The sequence below is a fragment of the Salvelinus fontinalis genome, chromosome 1, assembly GCF_029448725.1.
Source record: "Salvelinus fontinalis isolate EN_2023a chromosome 1, ASM2944872v1, whole genome shotgun sequence".
Lineage (NCBI taxonomy): Eukaryota > Metazoa > Chordata > Actinopteri > Salmoniformes > Salmonidae > Salvelinus > Salvelinus fontinalis.
In genome coordinates, this window is record NC_074665.1 from 39,933,300 (window position 1) to 39,953,259 (window position 19,960).

Genomic DNA, 19,960 nt, shown 5'->3' on the forward strand with positions numbered 1-19,960 from the left:
TTTTTGCTCAATTTTGCATTGCATTGCATTGCGTGTGTGTGTGTGTGTGTGTGTGTGTGTGTGTGTGTGTGTGTGTGTGTGTGTGTGTGTGTGTGTGTGTGTGTGTGTGTGTGTGTGTGTGTGTGTGTGTGTGTGTGTGTGTGTGTGTGTGTGTGTGTGTGTGTGTGTGTGTGTGTGTGTGTGTGTGTATCCCACAACTGTTGCTAGGGAGTAAAGATGTTAGGGACAATATAGTATGAATCGCAATAAGTGTTTGCTAAAATAATAATTCCTTGCCAAAACTCACTGAAAGTGGCAGTAATAAAGCCTCTCTTGAAAAAGCCAAACCTTGACCCAGAAAATATAAAAAACTGTCAGCCAATATCGAATCTCCCATTCCTCTCAAAAAGACAAAACAATGTATACGAAACGCTTCAGTCTAGTTTTAGACTCCATCATAGCACTGAGACTGCACCCGTGAAGGTGGTAAATTACCTTTTAATTGCGTCAGACCAAGGCTCTGCATCTGTCCTCGTGCTCTTAGACCTTTGTGCTGCTTTTGATACCATCGATCACCACATTATTTTGGAGAGATTGGAAACCCAAATTGGTCTACATGGACAAGTTCCAGCCTTGTTTAGATCTTATCTGTCGGAAAGATGTCAGTTTGTCTCTGTGGATGGTTTGCCCTCTGACAAATCAACTGTAAATTTTGGTGTTCCTCAAGGCTCCATTTTAGGATCACTATTGTTTTCACTATATATTTTACCTCTTGGTGATGTCATTCGGAAACATAATGTTAACTTTCACTGCTATGCAGACAACACAGCTGTACATTTCAATGAAACACGGTGAAGCCACAAAATTGCCCTCCCTGGAAGCCTGTGTTTCAGACATAAGGAAGTGGATGGTGGCAAATGTTTTACTTTTAAACTCGGACAAAACAAAGATGCTAGTTCTAGGTCCCAAGAAACAAAGAGATCTTCTGTTGAATCTGACAATTAACCTTGATGGTTGTACAGTCGTCTCAAATAAAACTATGAAGGACCTCGTGTTACTCTGGAACCTGATCTCTCTTTTGACGAACATATGAAGACTGTTTCAAGGACAACTTTTTTCCATCTACGTAACTGTAACGGCTTTCGTCTTCCTCCTCGTCTGAGGATCGGAGGACCAATGTGCAGCGTGGTAATTGTTCATCTTTGTTTAATAAAAGTGAACACTCAAAATACAAAAAAACGACAAATGTGAAAAACCGAAACAGTTCTGTCTGGTGCAGACACACGAAGACTGAAGACAACCACCCACAAAACCCAACACAAAACAGGCTACCTAAATATGGTTCCCAATCAGAGACAACACAAATCACCTGCCTCTGATTGAGAACCATATCAGGCCAAACACAGAAATAGGAAAACATAGAAATATAAACATAGACTGCCCACCCCAACTCACGCCCTGACCATACTAAATAAAGACAAAACAAAGGAAATAAAGGTCAGAAAGTGACAGTAACATTGCAAAAATCTGAAACTTTCTGTCCAAATATTATGCAGAAAAATGTATCCATGCTTTTGTCACTTATAGGTTAGACTACTTTCCGGCCACCCGGATAAAGCACTAAATAAACTTCAGTTAGTGATAAACATGGCTGCTAGAATCTTGACTAAAACCAAAAGAATTGATCATATTACTCCAGTGCTAGCCTCTCTACACTGGCTTCCTGTTAAGGCTATGGTTTTACTGCTAACCTACAAAGCATTACATGGGCTTGCTTCTACCTATCTTTCCGATTTGGTCCTGCCGTACATACTTACACGTACGCTACGGTCACAAGAAGCAAGCCTCCTTACTGTACCTAGAATTAATAAGCAAACAGCTGGAGACAGGTCTTTCTCCTATAGAGGTCCATTTTTATGGAATGGTCTGCCTATCCATGTGTGAGACACAGACTCGGTCTCGACCTTTAAGTCTTTAATGAAGACTCATCTCTTCAGTAGGTCATATGAATGAGTGTAGTCTGGCCCAAGAGTGGGACGGTGAACGGAAAGGCACTGGAGCAACGAACCACCCACACTGTCTTTGCTTGGCCAGTTCCCCTCTCTCTACTGGGATTCTCTGCCTCAAACCTTATTACAGGGGCTGAGTCACTGGCTTACTGGTGCTCTTCCCTGCCGTCCCTAGGAGGTGTGTGTCACTTGAGTGGGTTGAGTCACTGACGTGATGTTCCTGTCCGGGTTGCCCTGCCTGTTTGGCTGTCTGGTGGTATCATCGGACGGGGCCACAGTGTCAGTATTTATGCAGCAATAGTTTGTATCAGGGGGCTAGGGTCAGTCTGTTATACAGCGGCTTGCGAAGGTATTGGCATTTTCCCTATTTTGTGGGGGGATTTTTGGGGGGTTTGTATCATTTTATTTACACATCATGCCTACCACTTTGAAGATGCTAAATATTTTTGATTGAGAAACAAACAAGAAATAAGACAAAAAAACAGAACATCTGAGCGTGCATAACTATTCACCCCCCCCCCCCCCCAAAGTCAATGCTTTGGAGAGCCACCTCTTGCAGCAATTACAGCTCCAAGTCTATTGGGTATGTCTCTATAAGCTTGGCACATCTAACCACCAAGATTTTTGCCCATCCTTCAAGGCAAAACTGCTCCAGCTCCTTCAAGTTGGATGGATTCCGCTGGTGTACAGCAATCTTTAAGTCATACCACAGATTCTCAATTGGATTGAGGTCTGGGCTTTAACTAATTAGGTCACTTCTGAAGGTAATTGGTTGCACCATATCTTATTTAGGGCTTTCATAGCAAAGGGGTGAATACATATGCATGCACCACCTTTCTGTTTTATTTTTTAAAATCTTTATTTGAAATTATTTCATTTCATTTCACTTCACCAATTTGGACTATTTTGTGTATGTCCATTACATAAAATCCAGATAAAATCTATTTAAAGGTTGTAATGCAACAAAATAGGAAAAACACCAAGGGGATGAATACTTTTGCAAGGCACTGTGCCTGGAGTATTTCTCCTGTCTTATCCGGTGTCCTGTGTGAATTTAAGTATGCTCTCTCTAATTCTCTTTCACTCTCTCTTTCTCTCTCAGAGGACCTTAGCCCTAGGAGCATGCCTCAGGACTACCAAGCCTGATGACTCCTTGGTGTCCCCAGTCCACATGGTCATGCTGCTGCTCCAGTTTCAACTGTTCTGCCTGCGGCTATGGAACCATGACCTGTTCACCGAACGTGCTACCTTGTCCCAGACCTGCTGTTTTCAACTCTCTAGAGACAGCAGGAGCGGTAGAGATACTCTGAATGATCGATTTGAAAAGCCAACTGACATTTATTCCTGAGGTGCTGACCTGTTGCATCCTCTACAACCACTATGATTATTATTATTTGACCCTGCTGGTCATCAATGAACATTTGAACATCTTGGCCATGTTCTGTTATAATCTCCATCCGGCACAGCCAGAAGAGGACTGGCCACCCCTCATAGCCTGGTTCCTCTCTAGGTTTCTTCCTAGGTTCTGGCCTTTCTAGGGAGTTTTTCCTAGCACCATGCTTCTACACCTGCATTGCTTGCTGTTTGGGGTTTTAGGCTGGGTTTCTATACAGCACTTTCTGACATCAGCTGATGTAAGAAAGGCTTTATAAATACATTTGATTGATTTGATTAATTCATTTTTGTTATGGCAATACTGGTAAGAGGTAACAATCCTTTGCATACACTACCTACATTACTACAAATATGAATTGTTATTTATGGAAGTTAAGATGAGCAGGCTTTAAAATATATATATATATATATATATATATATACAGTTGAAGTCTGAAGATGACATACACCTTATCCAAATACATTTAACATCAGTTTTTCACAATTCCTGACATTTAATCCTAGTAAAAATTCCCTGTCAGTTAGGATCACCACTTTATTTTAAGAATGTGAAATGTCAGAATAATAGTAGAGAGAGATTTATTTCAGCTTTTATTTCTTTCATCTCATTCCACAAGCTTCGCACAAATAGTTGGGTTATTTTTGGCCTATTCCTCCTGACAGAGCTGGTGTAACTGAGTCAGGTTTGTAGGCCTCCTTGCTCACACATGCTTTTTCGGTTCTGCCCACAAATGTTCTATAGGATTGAGGTCAGGGCTTTGTGATGGCCACTCCAATACCTTGACTTTTTTTGTCCTTAAGCCATTTTGACACAACTTTGGAAGTATGCTTGGGGTCATTGTCCATTTGGTAGACATTTGCAACCAAGCTTTAACTGATGTCTTGAGATGTTGCTTCAATATATCCACATAATTTTCCTACCTCATGATGCCATCTATTTTGTGAAGTGCACCAGTCCCTCCTGAAGCAAAGCACCCCCACAACATGATGCTGCCACCCCCGTGCTTCACGGTTGGGATGGTGTTCTCCAGCTTGCAAGCCTCCCCCTTTTTCCTCCAATGATAACGATGGTCATTATGGCCAAACAGTTCTATTTTTGTTTTATCAGACCAGAGGACATTTCTCCAAAAAGTACAATATTTGTCCCCATGTGCAGTTGGGTTATTCACACAACCCAACAGGCTGGCTAAAAACAACTCAACATGTGATCTGTCCGCTATTTAACCAGCACTGGGTTTCCAAATAACCCAAACTGGGTTGTTTTTAGCCCATGATTTTTTTGTAGTTTACCTGGTGATTTCATTGATCATTGTCATATTTCAGATAGTCCTAGTTTGGGTGGATACTGGCTATATGTCTGAAGATGGAGTAACATTGCACCGCCTTCAATATTATGGGATGAAGATTTGTATTGATGTATTTATTTTTATTTAACCTTTATTTAACTAGGCAAGTCAGTTAAGAACAAATTCTTATTAACAATGAAGGCAACATAGCATGGCAGCATCACATGACAACACAGCATCGTAGCAACATGACATGACAACAGCATGGTAGCAACACAACATCGCAGCATCACAACATGGTAGCAGCACAAAACATGGTACAAACATTATTGGGCACAGAAAATAGCAAAGTGCAAGAAGGTAGACAACAATACATCACACAAAGCAGCCACAGTCATTGCATGTATAAACATTTGTCAAATCAGTTGTACAACAACCCGTCAACAACGGTTTAATTTTCACATTGTATAAATCTATAAACCATGCTTTTCTTTAAAAAAAACTCAGTTATGAATAATTTAAATTAGTGTGCAACAATTTATTAATAGCCACAAATGGCAGAGTACGCCAGATGGACTGGTCCATTTTTGGCCTCGTGGCCTGTTTGACTTAGGTTTTTAGTGCAAAATTCTCATTATCTTGCTAATAATGGGGTCCTCTAGGGGAAAAAATGGTCCGGTGTGTTAGAAAGGGACACATTTTGGTCCCAGTCAGCCACTGGTATGACTACAAAAGTCATTCAGTCCTGTCCTGACTATTGTCTCCTCAGAGTGGCCTGCATTCTAAGACTAGTACTATATGGTGAATGTGAGGTGTGTATGACTTGACATGCTCAATGTGCTGGACGCCAGTCCTCCATGGGCCCCAGTGATGTCCTGCAGCAGAGAGGCAATGTGGATGGCTGTGTGCTTTGTCCAGGCACCCCAAACTTCTCTGTCACTCCTCTTAGAAGACACCTCATCTTGGTCTCCTCCAGAAATGTCCACTCTCTCCATGACAGGAACAGAGGAAGTGTCACAGTCTGTAATATGATGTGGTGGTGAGGTAACAGTCTGGTGAATATGCAACATGCCTTTCCTCAGTAGTCAAGAGGCCAGCCATCTGCAGAGCTCGGCATGAGGCCCAAATTTTCCCGGCCAGCCAGGTTACACAATGAGAGCGGTTGTCTCCATGGTGGACGGTGCAGCGATGGTACACTCCATTTAACTCCAAGTTTCTCTGCGGGGCTTCCTCGGCATCAGGGTCCCACTCACAAGCATGAACGTGGCTGGCCCCCGCATCCACCAAGTACAGGTTAGGGAAGTAGCCAATACCTGCATATAAATCCAGTCTCCCCACTGCAGTTGAATGAGGCGACCTGGTCACATCAAACACATACCTGATATTGTTGTCGACATGTGTCACCCAGATGTCCTCTCCAACTAGCATGGTGTCGTGTCTTTATCTGAGCTGCGCTTCGATAGATTGGTCGAATATGGAAGGCTGGGTTGCCCAGCAGAGATCTCCCTTGTCCTTAGAAGAATATTTCTGGGCGGATACGTTGTAGTCTTTCGCCGTATGGTAGAACGGATACGTTGTAGTACCCTGTCAATCTGAAGAGATTGTCCATCCTTTCCTAGGCCACGCACATTTACAGCTGCTGCTGATAACTCGACGTCTAGGATGTATCACTTCTTTAGTGAATAAGAGTTCAAAGTTCATACCAAGTTGCCATACCATAAACTCATGCTATATTCTGGCTTTTGTAGATGTAACCTATTCTGGCAAATGTGTTACAATATTTGTGAGGGAGGAGGAAAGGGGCTACCCAGTTGACAACGACCACTCCTGCAGGCAGGCGGCCCTCCTATAAAATGAAAGTCATTCATGTTACACTCTAAAAAATGCTGGATTAAAACCAACCCAGCACTGGGTAAATAGTGGACAGAACACATGTTGGGTCACTTAGTTGGGTTATTATTGAGCTATGATCCAACGGGTCAGATTAGAAGACTGGAGGTGTGGCTTAGGAAGGGGCGCAGCATACAGAGTTATTTTTGGCCACTGTGAGTGTAAATGTCATTACAGTTAATCTGTTCTGTTGTATTTTTAACACATGTTAAAGGTAGGCTTTCTGAAGGCTTTGGTGCTTTCACCAAATTGTGCTGAAAAAAGGTTATTTACTCAGCGCTTCATTATCTGTTCATAATGCACATTAGTGACATCTGCTGGTCAACAATAAATAGCAGCATGTGATTATCAGATATGAGTTTTTTCACCACTGTTTTCAGCAAAACTCTGGAACTTTAGTAGTTTATATTCGGATTGAAAACCAGGTTCACATCTTACATCATGCTTCCTTTTTGCCATTATTTAAGATGCTTAAGACAAGCTTATACCATACTAAATGAAACAAATTATTTAAACAACAGTGCAGAAAGTGTGGTTTCACAAAAATACATTTTCAAAATAGTGTACTTTCAACGAATTCAACCTCATACCCTCATCTCCCTGAATGATCCATAGTTCCCTACTCTACCTGCTAAGCTACCGGTCGGGTGAATCTTTTTGTACAAAGTTCAAACTATATTTGTAAGTTCGGTGTTTGAAAACAGCTTGGAATCGAAGAAAGCATCGGAACCACAGCGAAATCATTGGGATTTCACATTTTGCAACACACGGTTTGAAAAAGCACACGATCAGATGAAGCTTCGGATGCCATTGATGACATACTTCTGATAAAGTGATAAACGCAACGGCACACTGCTTCCAAGTGCACTGCTTAAGCAAATCTTATGCATGCCTTGGAGCTCCAGTTTCAAACGTAACATCACTAGTTAAATGTCCAGAACGGTCATTCCTATTCAAATGTAAAATAGCCTTTTGAATGTCTAAAATGAGTGTCTAAAATACATCTCAAGCAAATTTGGTGACTCAAAAAGCAATTTAAACAACATTGAAATTGCACCAACATCTCTCATTTTGGCATGCCTCTTGTAATGACAGATGTGATGACATGACAACTGCATCAGAGTTTTGAACAACCCAGCCTCCCCCTTTTTGTTGCATTCTGGATGAAGACCTAACTTGCCAGTAACCAGACACAGATGAAAGGGAGATACCTAGTCAGTTGTACAACTGGAAGCCTTCAACTGAAATGTGTCTTCCACATTTAACCCAACCCCTTTTAATCGGAGAGGTGCAGGAAGCTGCCTTAATTCATATCTACAGCACCCAGGGAACAGTGGGTTAACTGCCTTGCTCAGAGGCAGAACAACAGACTTTTACCTTGTCAGCTCAGGGATTTTATCCTGCAACCTTTTGGTTACTGGCTTAATGGACTAACCACTAGTCTCCCTGCAGAGGGGAAACATATAAGTGTCTTTGCCATAGTTGACCAGCGTAAACTTTTAATTATATTTTCTGACACCCGACAGTCAAATTTTGGCACCAGTAGAGTAGCTATCTAGCTACTATATAAACAGATACACTTAAGTATCAAAGTAAATGTGCTTGCTTGCTTATGGTAGTCCATCGTATTCAATGATGACTTGCACTTCTGAGTTAACAGTGAATTATTTGGTGACTGTAGAGCCCAATCCAAGATCCACAAACTTTAGTGCAGGTGGGGCATATGCAGTCTGTGTTGGCTGGGGCAGGCATGGTTGTATATCTCCTGAGCTGTTTTTGCTGTCTCTTTGTGCTCCTCTCCTCCTCCCACCTATGTACACCGCTCTGGCAGAGCTGCCGCCAGGTGGAACGGTTGGCAGCAGCATCCTCTAGGTCTGTGGGTTTGATGTTAAACTTCTTCCTCAATGTTTTTAGCTGGTCCTTGTAGCGCTTCATCTGCCCACCTACAGACCGCCGGCCAATACAGCTGGCCATACAGAATCTTTCGCGGCAAGCGCTCCTGAGATATTCTAATGACATGCCCAAGCCAGCGCAGTTGGTGCCCAAGCCAGCACAGTTGGTGTTGGGTGACCATGGCCTCCATACTCTTGCAGTTGGTCTTAGCAAGTGTTTCTGTATGGGGCACACGGTTGAAAAAGCCGTACATGCACATTAGGATAACACACAATAAAGTCTGGGAATAATTTCCATTGTGGTCCTCTTGAGACAAGATGGCTAGACAAGATCGAACGCAGTATGGCAGTGAAATAATACAACACGGTTCTATGTCTCCTGAGGACCACAATGATGCCTGCTTGATCTAATTTGATCCAATTTTGAATTGGAACCCCCTCCGTCAAAACCTTGGTGGTTGCTTGGAGCCTCCTGATGTTGAATAGGTTTCCATCCTACCTGAAGTCCACCGCAACACCGCTGCTGTCCTCAAGCTCCTTGTTGACCGGAGATGCTAAAATATACTTAAGTATCAAAAGTGAAAATATAAATAATTTCAAATTCCTTATATTAAGCAAAGCAGACGGCACCATTTACTTGTTTTTTAAATTTACGGAGAGCCAGGGGCACACGCCAACAATCAGACAATATTTACAAAAGATGCATTTGTGTTTAGTGAGTCCGCCAGACCAGAGGCAGTAGGGATGACCTCGTGTTCTCTTGATAAGTGCGTGAATTTCACCATTTTCCTGTCCTGCTAAGAATTCAAAATGAAATAAGTACTTTTTTTTTGTCAGGGAAAATGTGTGGAGTAAAATGTACAATAATGTCTTTAGGAATGTAGTGAAGTAAAAGTAAAAGTTGTCAAAAATATAAAAAGTTAATTAAAGTACAGATACCCCAAAAAAATGCTTAAGTAGTACTTTAAAGTATTTTTACTTAAGTACTTCACATCACTGTATATAAACCATCCCCCAATGCAAACACACCTTCTCCGATGTTGGTTACAAGGCAGGACTTTTCAAAAAGACCCAGCTGCTGGGTTAACCCAACTGATGGTTAAAAACTCAACTGATGGTTGATTTAACCCACGCAACCCAACTGACGGGGTAAAAAAAAAAAAAAAGATAAATATTTAAGAAAAATAAATGGATATACATAAACAAATAAAAACAATAAAAAAAATGTGTGCTGTCCAATATTTACCCAGTGCTGGGTTACCAAATAATCAAAATTGGGTTGTTTTAATCAAGCAGTTTTTAGAGTGTATTGATATACAACAGAAAATAACATTTGGATTATATTAAAAAAGACCCAGCTTGAAAGTGAATAAAAACCCAAGTGATATATAAATTAACCCACGTTTGGGTTCATGGGCGTGGTCTATGGGGATGTGGCTTTCAGATAGTTCTTTTTGGCCATCCATTAGAGGAAATGTCATTCTTCTTCATTGTGTTAAGCTTATACACCACAACTATTTCAAAATATTTTTTGTGCATTAAGTTTTTTATATACAATTAATAACGTTATTTTTTAAATACAATAGCAAAGTGGTAACTCTCCGAACATTGGGATATGTATAGTCACTTGAGGAACTCCTACTCTTTGTAAGCCTCATAAAGTGGCAGCTCTCAACCTTAAAGATCATGAACAGACAAAATCATGTTTTTCATAAAATGTGATGATATTTGGATGAAACCAGATCAAAGTATGATGACCAAAGAATGACAAATGACTGTTCCTTCTACATTGATAAAGTTTGATCATAAAGTTACTGGCCCCCTCCCTCACTTGGATTCAGGAGGCGGGTTAATTAAGGGGATAAGGTGACTAAACTCTCATTTGAATATACCAATGGTAACATGATATTCCCTTAATAATCCCACCTCCTGATTCCAACTGTTTGGGACCCCTCACACTATATACATTTAAAATAAGAACACACACTTTATACAATTAGGCTTGACATTCCATACATCAATAATGCTTTGCTCTACTGATGTAAACCCTGATATCCTAATGCCACTTTAGCAATTTTCTTTAACCTCTACAGGATCGGTCCCCCACCCACAAGACGGTTGAGATAATGTAGGCTAATGTGATGAGCATGAGGTTGTAAGTAACAAGAACATTTCCCAGGACATAGACATATCTGATATGGGCAGAAATCTTAAATTATTGTTAATCTAACTGAGCTGTCCGATTTACAGTGAAAGAATAACATGCTATTGTTTGAGGAGAGTGCACTGTTATGAACTTGAAAATGTATTAATTAAACAATTAGGCACATTTGGGCAGTTTTGATACAACATTTTGAACAGAAAGGCAATGGTTCATTGAATCAGTCGAAACCTTTGCATACACTGCTGCCATCTAGTGGCCAACATCGAAAGTGTGCCTAACCTGGAATAGTACATTGTGACCATTCTCTTGCATTTCAAAGATGAAAAAAATATTTTATTAGATCTAATGTGCTATATTCTCCAATATAAATTTCACATTTCCACAAACGTCAAAGTCTTTCCTTTCAAATGGCATCAAGAATATCCATATCCTTGCTTCAGGTCCTCAGCTACAGGCAGTTAGATTTGGGTATGTCATTTTAGGCAAAAATTGAAAAAAAAGGGTCTTATCCTTAAGAGGGTTTAAACAACCTTAGAGATTCTCACAAAATCAGTTAGTCAGTGAGCTGAGAAGAGTATCATATCATACAAATGCTTTCTCTTAGCAGGCCCTGATATTCTAATGCTAAGGGCACAGCTGATCTTTAACTTTAACCCAAACACCCGATGTGCTTGGGAGGGAAATACGACAAGCTATTTAGGTCAGAGGCGTTGTGCTGTGATGTGCTGTTTATTTCGGGGGGAGGTTTAGATGGCAGGGAGTTCCATGCTATCATGGCTTTATATACAGTGCCTTGCAAAAGTATTCACCCCATGTCATTTTTCCTATTTTGTTGCATTACAACCTGTAATTGGAATTTATTTGGATTTCGTGTAATGGACATACACAAAATAGTCCAAATTGGTGAAGTGGAAAAAAAGAAAAAAAAAATTAAAAACGGAAAAGTGGTGCATGCGTATGTATTCACCCCCTTTGCTATGAAGCCCCTAAATAACATCTGGTGCAACCAATTACCTTCGGAAGTCACATAATTACTTAAATAAAGTCCACCTGTGTGTCACATCATCTGTCACATGATCTCAGTCACATGATACACCTGTTCTGAAATGCCCCAGAGTCTGCAACACCACTAAGGAAGGGGAACCACCAAGCAAGCGGCACTATGAAGACCAAGGAGCTCTCCAAACAGGGCAGGGACAAAGTTGTGGAGAAGTACAGATCAGGGTTGGGTTATAAAAAAATATCTGAAACTTTGAACATCTCACGGAGCACCATTAAATCCATTATTAAAAATGGAAAGAATATGGCACCACAACAAACCTGCCAAGAGAGGGCTGCCCACCAAAACTCATGCACCAGGCAAGGAGGGCATTAATCAGAGGCAAGAAAGAGACCAAAGATAAACCTGAAGGAGCTGCTAAACTCCAAAGCGGAGTTGGGAGTATCTGTCCATAGGACCACTTCAAGGCGTACACTCCACAGAGCTGGGCTTTACGGAAGAGTGGCCAGAAAAAAATAGGTAAACATGTTTAGTGTTCACCAAAAGGCATGTGGGAGACTCCCCAAAAATATGAAAGAAGGTACTCTGGTCAGATGAGACTAAAATATATATTTTTGGCCATCAAGGAAAACGCTATGTCTGGCGCATACCCAACACCTCTCATCACCCCGAGAACAACATCCCCACAGTGACGCATGGTGGTGGCAGCATCATGCTGTGGGGATGTTTTTCATCGGCAGGGACTGGGAAACTGGTCAGAATTGAAGGAATGATGGATGATGCTAAATACAGGGAAATTCTTGAGGGAAACCTGTTTGTCTTCCAGAGATTTGAGACTGGGACGGAGGTTCACCTTCCAGCAGGACAATGACCCTAAGCATACTGCTAAAGCAACACTTGAGTGTTTTGAGGGGAAACATTTAAATGTCTTGGAATGGCCTTGTTAAAGCCCAGACCTCAATCCAATTGAGAATCTGTGGTATAACTTAAAGATTGCTGTACACCAGCGGAACCCATCCAACTTGAAGGAGCTGGAGCAGTTTTGCCTTGAAGAATGGGCAAAAATCCCAGTGGCTAGATGTGCCAAGCTTATAGAGACATACCCAATAGACTTGGAGCTGTAATTGCTGCAAGCGGTGGCTCTACAAAGTATTGACTTTTAGGGGGTGAAAAGTTATACACGCTCAAGTTTTCTGTTTTTTTGTCTTATTTCTTGTTTGTTTCACAATAGAACATATTTAGCCTCTTCAAAGTGGTAGGCATATTGTGTAAATAAAATGATACAAACCTCCCAAAAATTCATTTTAATTCCAGGTTATAAGTCAACAAAATAGGAAAAATTCCAAGGGTTGTGAATACTTTTGCAAGCCACTGTATTCCTGTGCGTTGCCTTGAATTTGTTTTGGCTATAGAGACTGTGACAAGACTTCTGGTTGCATGTCTTTTGGAATATGAATGTCTGTCAGTGCTTTATCTTAGTTGATTAAATAGACAGTTTGGAGATTTTGACACATTAATATTTCTTACATAAATGAGAAGTGATGCAGAAAATCTCTCCTCTACTTTGAGCCAGGAAAGATCAACATGCATTTTGTTGACATTAGCTCTATTTGAACATTGCAGGGCAAGACGTGCTGCTCTGTTTTGGGCCAGGTGTAGCTTTATTATGTCTTTCTTTGCAGAACCTGACAATATTACCAGGCAGTAGTCCAGATAAGATACAACTAGAGCCTGTATGAGTTTGGTTGAATGTGGTTTGAAAAAGACTGAGCGTCTCTTTATCACAGACAGACCTTTTGCCATCTTTACGGTCTTTGAATCTATATGCTTTGACCATGACAGTTTACAATCTAAGGTAACACCAAGTAATTTAGTCTCCTCAACTTGCTCAATAGCCACAGTTTTCATTATCAGATCCAGCTGAGGTCTAAACCTCCTTAGGGAATGATTTGTACCCAATACTATGCTCATAGTCTTAGATAAACTACATGACCAAAAGTATGTGGACACCTGCTTGTCGAACATCTCATTCCAAAATCATGGGCATTAATATGGAGTCCGTCCCCCCTTTGCTGCTATAACAGCCTCCACTCTTCGGGGAAGGCTTTCCACTAGATGTCGGAACATTGTTGCGGTGACCTGCTTCCATTCAGCCACAAGAGCATTAGTGAGGTCGGGCACTGATGTTGGGCGATTAGGCCTGGCTCGCAGTCTGCGTTCCAAATCATCCCAAAGGTGTTCGATGGGGTTGAGGTCAGGGCTCTGTGCAGGCCAGTCAAGTTCTTCCACATTGATCTCGACAAACCATTTCTGTATGGGTGCATTGTCATGCTGAAACAGGAAAAGGCCTTCCCCAAACTATTGCGACAAAGTTGGAAGCACAGTCGTCTAGAATGTCATTGCATGCTGTAGTGTTAACATTTCCCATCACTGGAACTAAGGAGCCTGAACCATGATAAAAAAGGCCCAGACCATTATTCCTCCTCCACCAAACTTCACAGTTGGCACTGTGGTAGCGTTCTCCTGGCATCCGCCAAACCCAGATTTGTCCGTCGGACTGCCAGATGGTGAAGTGTGACTCATCACTCCAGAGAACGCGTTTCTACTGCTCCAGTGTCCAATGGTGGCGAGCTTTACATCACCCCAGCTATACTTGACATTGTTCATGATGATCTTAGGCTTGTGTGCGGCTACTCGCCATGGAAACCCATTTCATGAAGCTCCCAACGTACAATTATTGTGCTGATGTTGCTTCCAGAGGCAGTTTGGAACTCGGTAATGAGTGTTGCAAACAAGGACAGACGTTTTTTACACGCTTCAGCACTCTGTGATCCCGTTCTATGAGCTTGTGTGGCCTACCACTTCACAGCTGAGCCATTGTTGCTCCTAGATGTTTCCGCTTCACAATTACAGCAGTTATAGTTGACCTGGGCAGCTCTAGCAGGGCAGAAATTTGACGAACTGACTTGTTGGAAAGGTGGCATCCTATGTGGGTGCCACGTTGAAAGTCACTGCGCTGTTCAGTAAGGCCATTCTACTGCCAATGTTTGTCTATGGAGATTGCATGGCTGTGTGCTCAATTTTATACACCTGTCAGCAGTGGGTGTGGCTGAAATAGCCAAATCCACAAATTTTAAGGGGTGTCCATATACTTTTGTATATATAGTGTATATTCAGGACTAGTTTAATGCTGACAACCCATTCTGAAACTAACTGCAACTCTCTGTTTAGAGTTGCAGGGATTTCACTAGCTGTGGCTGCTGACGTGTATAGGGCTGAATCATCAGTATACATATACACACACGTGTTTTGTTTACTACCCCACTCAACATGTTTAACGTTCGAGGCTTCCATGAAAGAAAACACTGTGTTCTATTAGATAGATAACTTTCGATCCACAATATGGCAGAGGGTGTAAAGCCATAACACAAACGTTTTTTCACTAACAGATTATGGTCAATAATATCAAAGGCTGCATTGAAGTTTAACAGTACAGCTCCCATAATGTTCTTATTATCAATTTATTTCAGGTACTCATCAGTCATTTGTGTCAGTGCAGTACATGTTGAGTGGCCTTCTTGATAGGCATGGTGGAAGTCTGTTGTTAATTTGTTCATAGAGAAATAACATTTTATCTGGTCAATCATTTTTCCCAAAATTTGCTAAAAGCCTACAGTAGACTGATTGGTCAGCTGTTAGAACCAGTAAAGGGCACTTTGCCATTGTTGTGTAGTTGAATGACTTTAGTTTCCCTCCAGGTCTGAGAATATATATTTTTTCAGGCTCAGATTAAAGATACAAGTAATAGGAGCTTTAACATATTCCGCTACCATCCTCAGTAGCTTTCCATCTAAGTTGTCAAAACCAGGTGTTTTTATGTTTTACATTTAGCTAGACAAGTCAGTTAAGAACACATTCTTATTTACAATGATGGCCTACCCCGGCCAAACCTGGACGACGCTGAGCCAATTGTGCACTGCCCTATGGGACTCCCAATCAAAGCCAGATGTGATACAGCCTGGATTCAAACCAGGGACTGTAGCAACACCTCTTACACTGAGATGCAGTGCCTTAGACAGCTGTGCCACTTGGGAGCTCATGATTGATTACCAGCAATAATTTTTCCATCTCTTCCACACTAACTTTACAAAATATTTTTCTTTCATAGTTAGGTATTTTATGCATGAATATGTTGGCTCAGAGTTTGTTGTTGGCATTTAATTCCTGAGTTTGTCCACTTTGTCAATGAAGTAGTTGTTGAAGTAATTGGACACATCAAAGGGTTTAATGATGAATGAGCTATATCTGATTCATTAATTAAAGGGCGGTCTTTCTGCCCATCATTTCATTTAATGTTCTCAAAAGCTTTTTCCATCATATTCTACTGTATATAATATGTCTACGTTTTATAATACCGATTCTTCTTCTTTTTGTACAGTTTAGTTACATAAGCTTCTACATGTACAGTAAGATTGCCAATCAGATGTACAGCCAGACTTATTAGCCACTCCTTTTGCTTCATCGCGCTCAACCACACAGTTTTTCAGTTCCTCATCAATCCATGGCGCCTTAGTAGTTCTCAGAGTCAGTTTCTTAATAGGTGCATCCTTATCAATAACTGAAATAAGCAATTTCATAAATGCATGAAGTGCAGCATCTGGATGCTCCACAATATACACACAGCCAATCGTCCTTACATCTTCAGTTTAGAAATCACTACAAAACGTTTGTATGATTTCTTAAACATTATGTTAGGCCCAGACTTTAGAACTTTTGCTTTTCTGGATACAGCCACAATATTGTGGTCACTACATCCAATGTGTGTGGATACAGCTTTAGAACATAGTTCTGCAGTGTAAGTAAACATAGGATCAATACACATGGATGATATAGTTCCTGTACTATTTGTAAACACCCTGGTAGGTTGACCTGATCCTCAATACAGTTACAGTGAGCAGCTTCTTCTTGAGCAGACAACTCGATGACAACTCACCCAGAAAATAGACCTCTCTGTGAACATCACACATATTATCAAGATACTGACTGTTAGCACTTGGTGCTGAATAGCAGCACCCCAAAATAATAGGCTTTAGATGTGGCAGGTGAACCTGCAATGACAACACTTCAACAACCTTTGGCATGAGATCCTCTCTGAGCTTCACAGGAATTTGGCGTTGAACATGTACAGCGACACCTTCACCATATTTATTCCTGTCTCTTCTATGGATGTTATATCTGGTTATATCCCTGTATTGCTAATACTGTATTGTCAAATGAATTATCTAAGTGAATATTAGGGATGGCCAATATATGAATGTTATCTGAAGTTAGCAAGTTATTGGTTTAATGAACCTTGTTATTGAGGGTACATATATTAATATGGGCAATTTTTATCGCTTTCCTGGGTAGCTTATAGCACTGTTAAAATGAAGTGCTTTGTAACACCAAAACTAGTGTCAACTGAGCTGTCACCAACTTGAAGGAGATGAAAACTTAACTTTGCTTCAGTATTGAAACACATCATCGTAATATGTTAATCGAGAGATGTGCAACACCTTGCCAGAGGCTGGGAGAACTACCGGAAAAGGTTGAAAACATGATGATGGTGTTTTGAGTCCTGCAATTTTACAAAAACTGTTTTTGGAAGACAAGGGTTATTTGTAAGGCAAAGGGTTCTACCTAGAACCATTAACATCCTAAGACCCATTTTTGGAAGAAAGGGTTCTTTGATGATTCTTTGGTTGGCAAGAAGGGTTCTACATAAAACTATATATAATATTTCCCAGCATGCTCTATTGCAGGGAGATTTTCTGAATATTTTGTTTTACTGGAATATCTGTGTTTTTGCATGTACATTGCTTGGTTGATTCATTTTATGTTACACAAATATAAATAACACAGTTTTCTAAACTAATCCAATCTGTTAGTAATTAGATTTATTGCACCCATTACTGAGACGGTTGTGTCAGTTTACATAATTGAGGTAGTCTAAATAATAAAAGGTTTTGACCCTGGCAGACATTCTGAATGATGGTTGCTGGTGACTAACAATGCCACTTGTTGGATATCCCAATTGGCTGGATTCCAATAGGAATTATATATCACTTTGCAAGTCTGATGTGGCCTGTAAACCAGGAGAGGCCTAACACCACTGTGTTAGGTTATAATTAGAACCTCAAATAAAAGCTTTATGATGTACTGCAATAAATAACTAAATGTTAAAGGCTCTATGGAACTGTTCAGAGGGTTCTAGGAAGAACCCACCAAAGATAAAAGGGCAGAACCCTTTACAGACAGTTATAGGAAGAATCTTTGAATAAATTATTTTACATTTATTGGTAGAACCCTTCATCGAGGGTTCTAGTTAGAACTGTATACATTCCAACGAAATGTATCATCTTACTGCCCATCCTGTTTCTAATCTTTCTAAATAAAGGTGGAATTCCACAAAACATATTCTCCATAGGCCCTCATCATCAATCAATATTTAGACTCTAAACCATTTGCATTTCTAAACCATTGATTGTATGAGAAACACCGTTTTTGTGTTTTGATGCTGCCTTTTACATGCACTGAAACCCCAAAAAGTGTTTTCACAACACTCTCTTAACCTTTTTTAGACATTCTTGACCCAGACAAACTTCCCCAAGCACCAATTGTTTCTGCAAATCAAGTCTGCAGAAATGTGCGCATCTCCAGTCAAGACAGGACCTGCACACACACACACACGTGTTCACATTTTCCGTCTGGTGCCCGCATCGCCTTCATTGTTGTTTTCATTACTTCATGATAATAACTTTGGAAATGTGTGTGTTTATATCAAAGTAAGTACCTTATTGTGTTATAATAGTTTCTGTATGATGTGTTATGTCATTTCTACTGTAGCTTACTGTATATATGGAGTATAATATATTTGTGTGTATTCCTTATAACCGCGGACACGTTAGGTAATGTTAACGTAAACTCACCCCATCCCGTACAAATGTGCGCAACCGCAACATTCAAACGAGGCTACAAAGAAAACTAATGAGAAAACTAATGGGACTGTAGCGACTGTGTTGAATTTTCCCACATCTCTCCTTCCACTATCACGCATTAGTTTCGCTTCCCCACCCGCCATTTTTAAAAAGACCCGACGGGGCTCATTGCCTGCTTGAATTATGCAGAAACGGGCAGCGTTTAGGTCATGAAATTGATCATGTTGGAAAGGGGAGAAATTGTGCTTTATAATTGTATTGACATTGAAGTATTATGTTTTGGGAGTGCTAAAATAAGGGCAATTGTACGGACCAAGGCGATGTGTGAGTTTACGTTACTCATTTCATATAACCTTTATGGTGTTATAATCAATCGTGCTTATGTAGCTAGCTACACTTCTATTAGCTCTGTAAAACAATGCTAATTGTGTCAGAGAAGTATTAGCTGGTGTTGTATTTTGAAGGCACCCTGGCCTTATGACCATGGTTTGTTTTCATTTGGCCTATTTAGCATAGCACTGTTCTGCCCTGCCCTTGCGGAGCTCTACAGATACTGTTTCTTACTGTTATAACTCATATTTGTTATTTTTGTCAACACAATATATTTTTTTTAGCAGTGTTATTATGTTACATCTTTGTAATATTGTTTTATTGCTATATCCTGATTGTATTCTAATTACTAATAATTCCTCTTTATTCTGTACTTTCAGAAACTACACACAAACAGTATTTGCCAATATCATAACTGGAGCTGGACATCTTTAGAACTGAAGATTGAGGACAGCTTTTGTATGCTAGCGTACACTGAACAGTTTTACTGGATAAAACCAGCAAGAAAACACATAGGCCAATAGGTAATAGTCGTCTATTTTATTGAGGTATTGGTGATGGTTGAACAACTTGTTTAACTAGAGGGGAAAAAAACTGAATATGCATAACCCATATTTCATATTCATGCAGTGCATTTCCACCCCCCACCTCTAAAGGCATAAGATCATGGCAGGCCACCTGTCAAACCACCTGTCAGGTCAGTCAGTCAGTCAGTAATTGCTGCAGATGTACTCAATAGTACTTGAGCATATGATACTCCCCAAAGCATGATGAAACACATAGAGGTGTGTCACAAGTTAAACACATGTATTTGTCAACCTCCTCTGCTTCCTTCTCTTGGTGCCAGACAGGCAGACTTTGCAGTGACAATTCTGTGCAGTGAGGCATAGGGGATTGTCTGCAGCAGGACGGCCCCCAGTGGATGGGTGCCGAGGGGTGTGGTGCTCCTCCAGCAGCTCTCATTAGGTTTTCTCTGTACTTTTGGTAGGTAATTACTTTACCTGTGGGGAGGATGAGGGAAGGGAGAGGATGATGAGG

General features: G+C 40.7%; 1 protein-coding gene and 1 pseudogene across 1 annotated transcript in view; both read right to left on the reverse strand.

Annotated features, from left to right (window-relative positions):
* The window catches only part of LOC129854182 (pro-neuregulin-3, membrane-bound isoform-like), a 414,443-nt gene that overhangs the window by 353,954 nt on the left and 40,529 nt on the right, over positions 1–19,960 (reverse strand). The window lies entirely within an intron of this gene.
* Positions 2,540–19,960, reverse strand: part of LOC129854186 (tRNA wybutosine-synthesizing protein 2 homolog) — a 39,161-nt pseudogene continuing 21,740 nt past the window's right edge.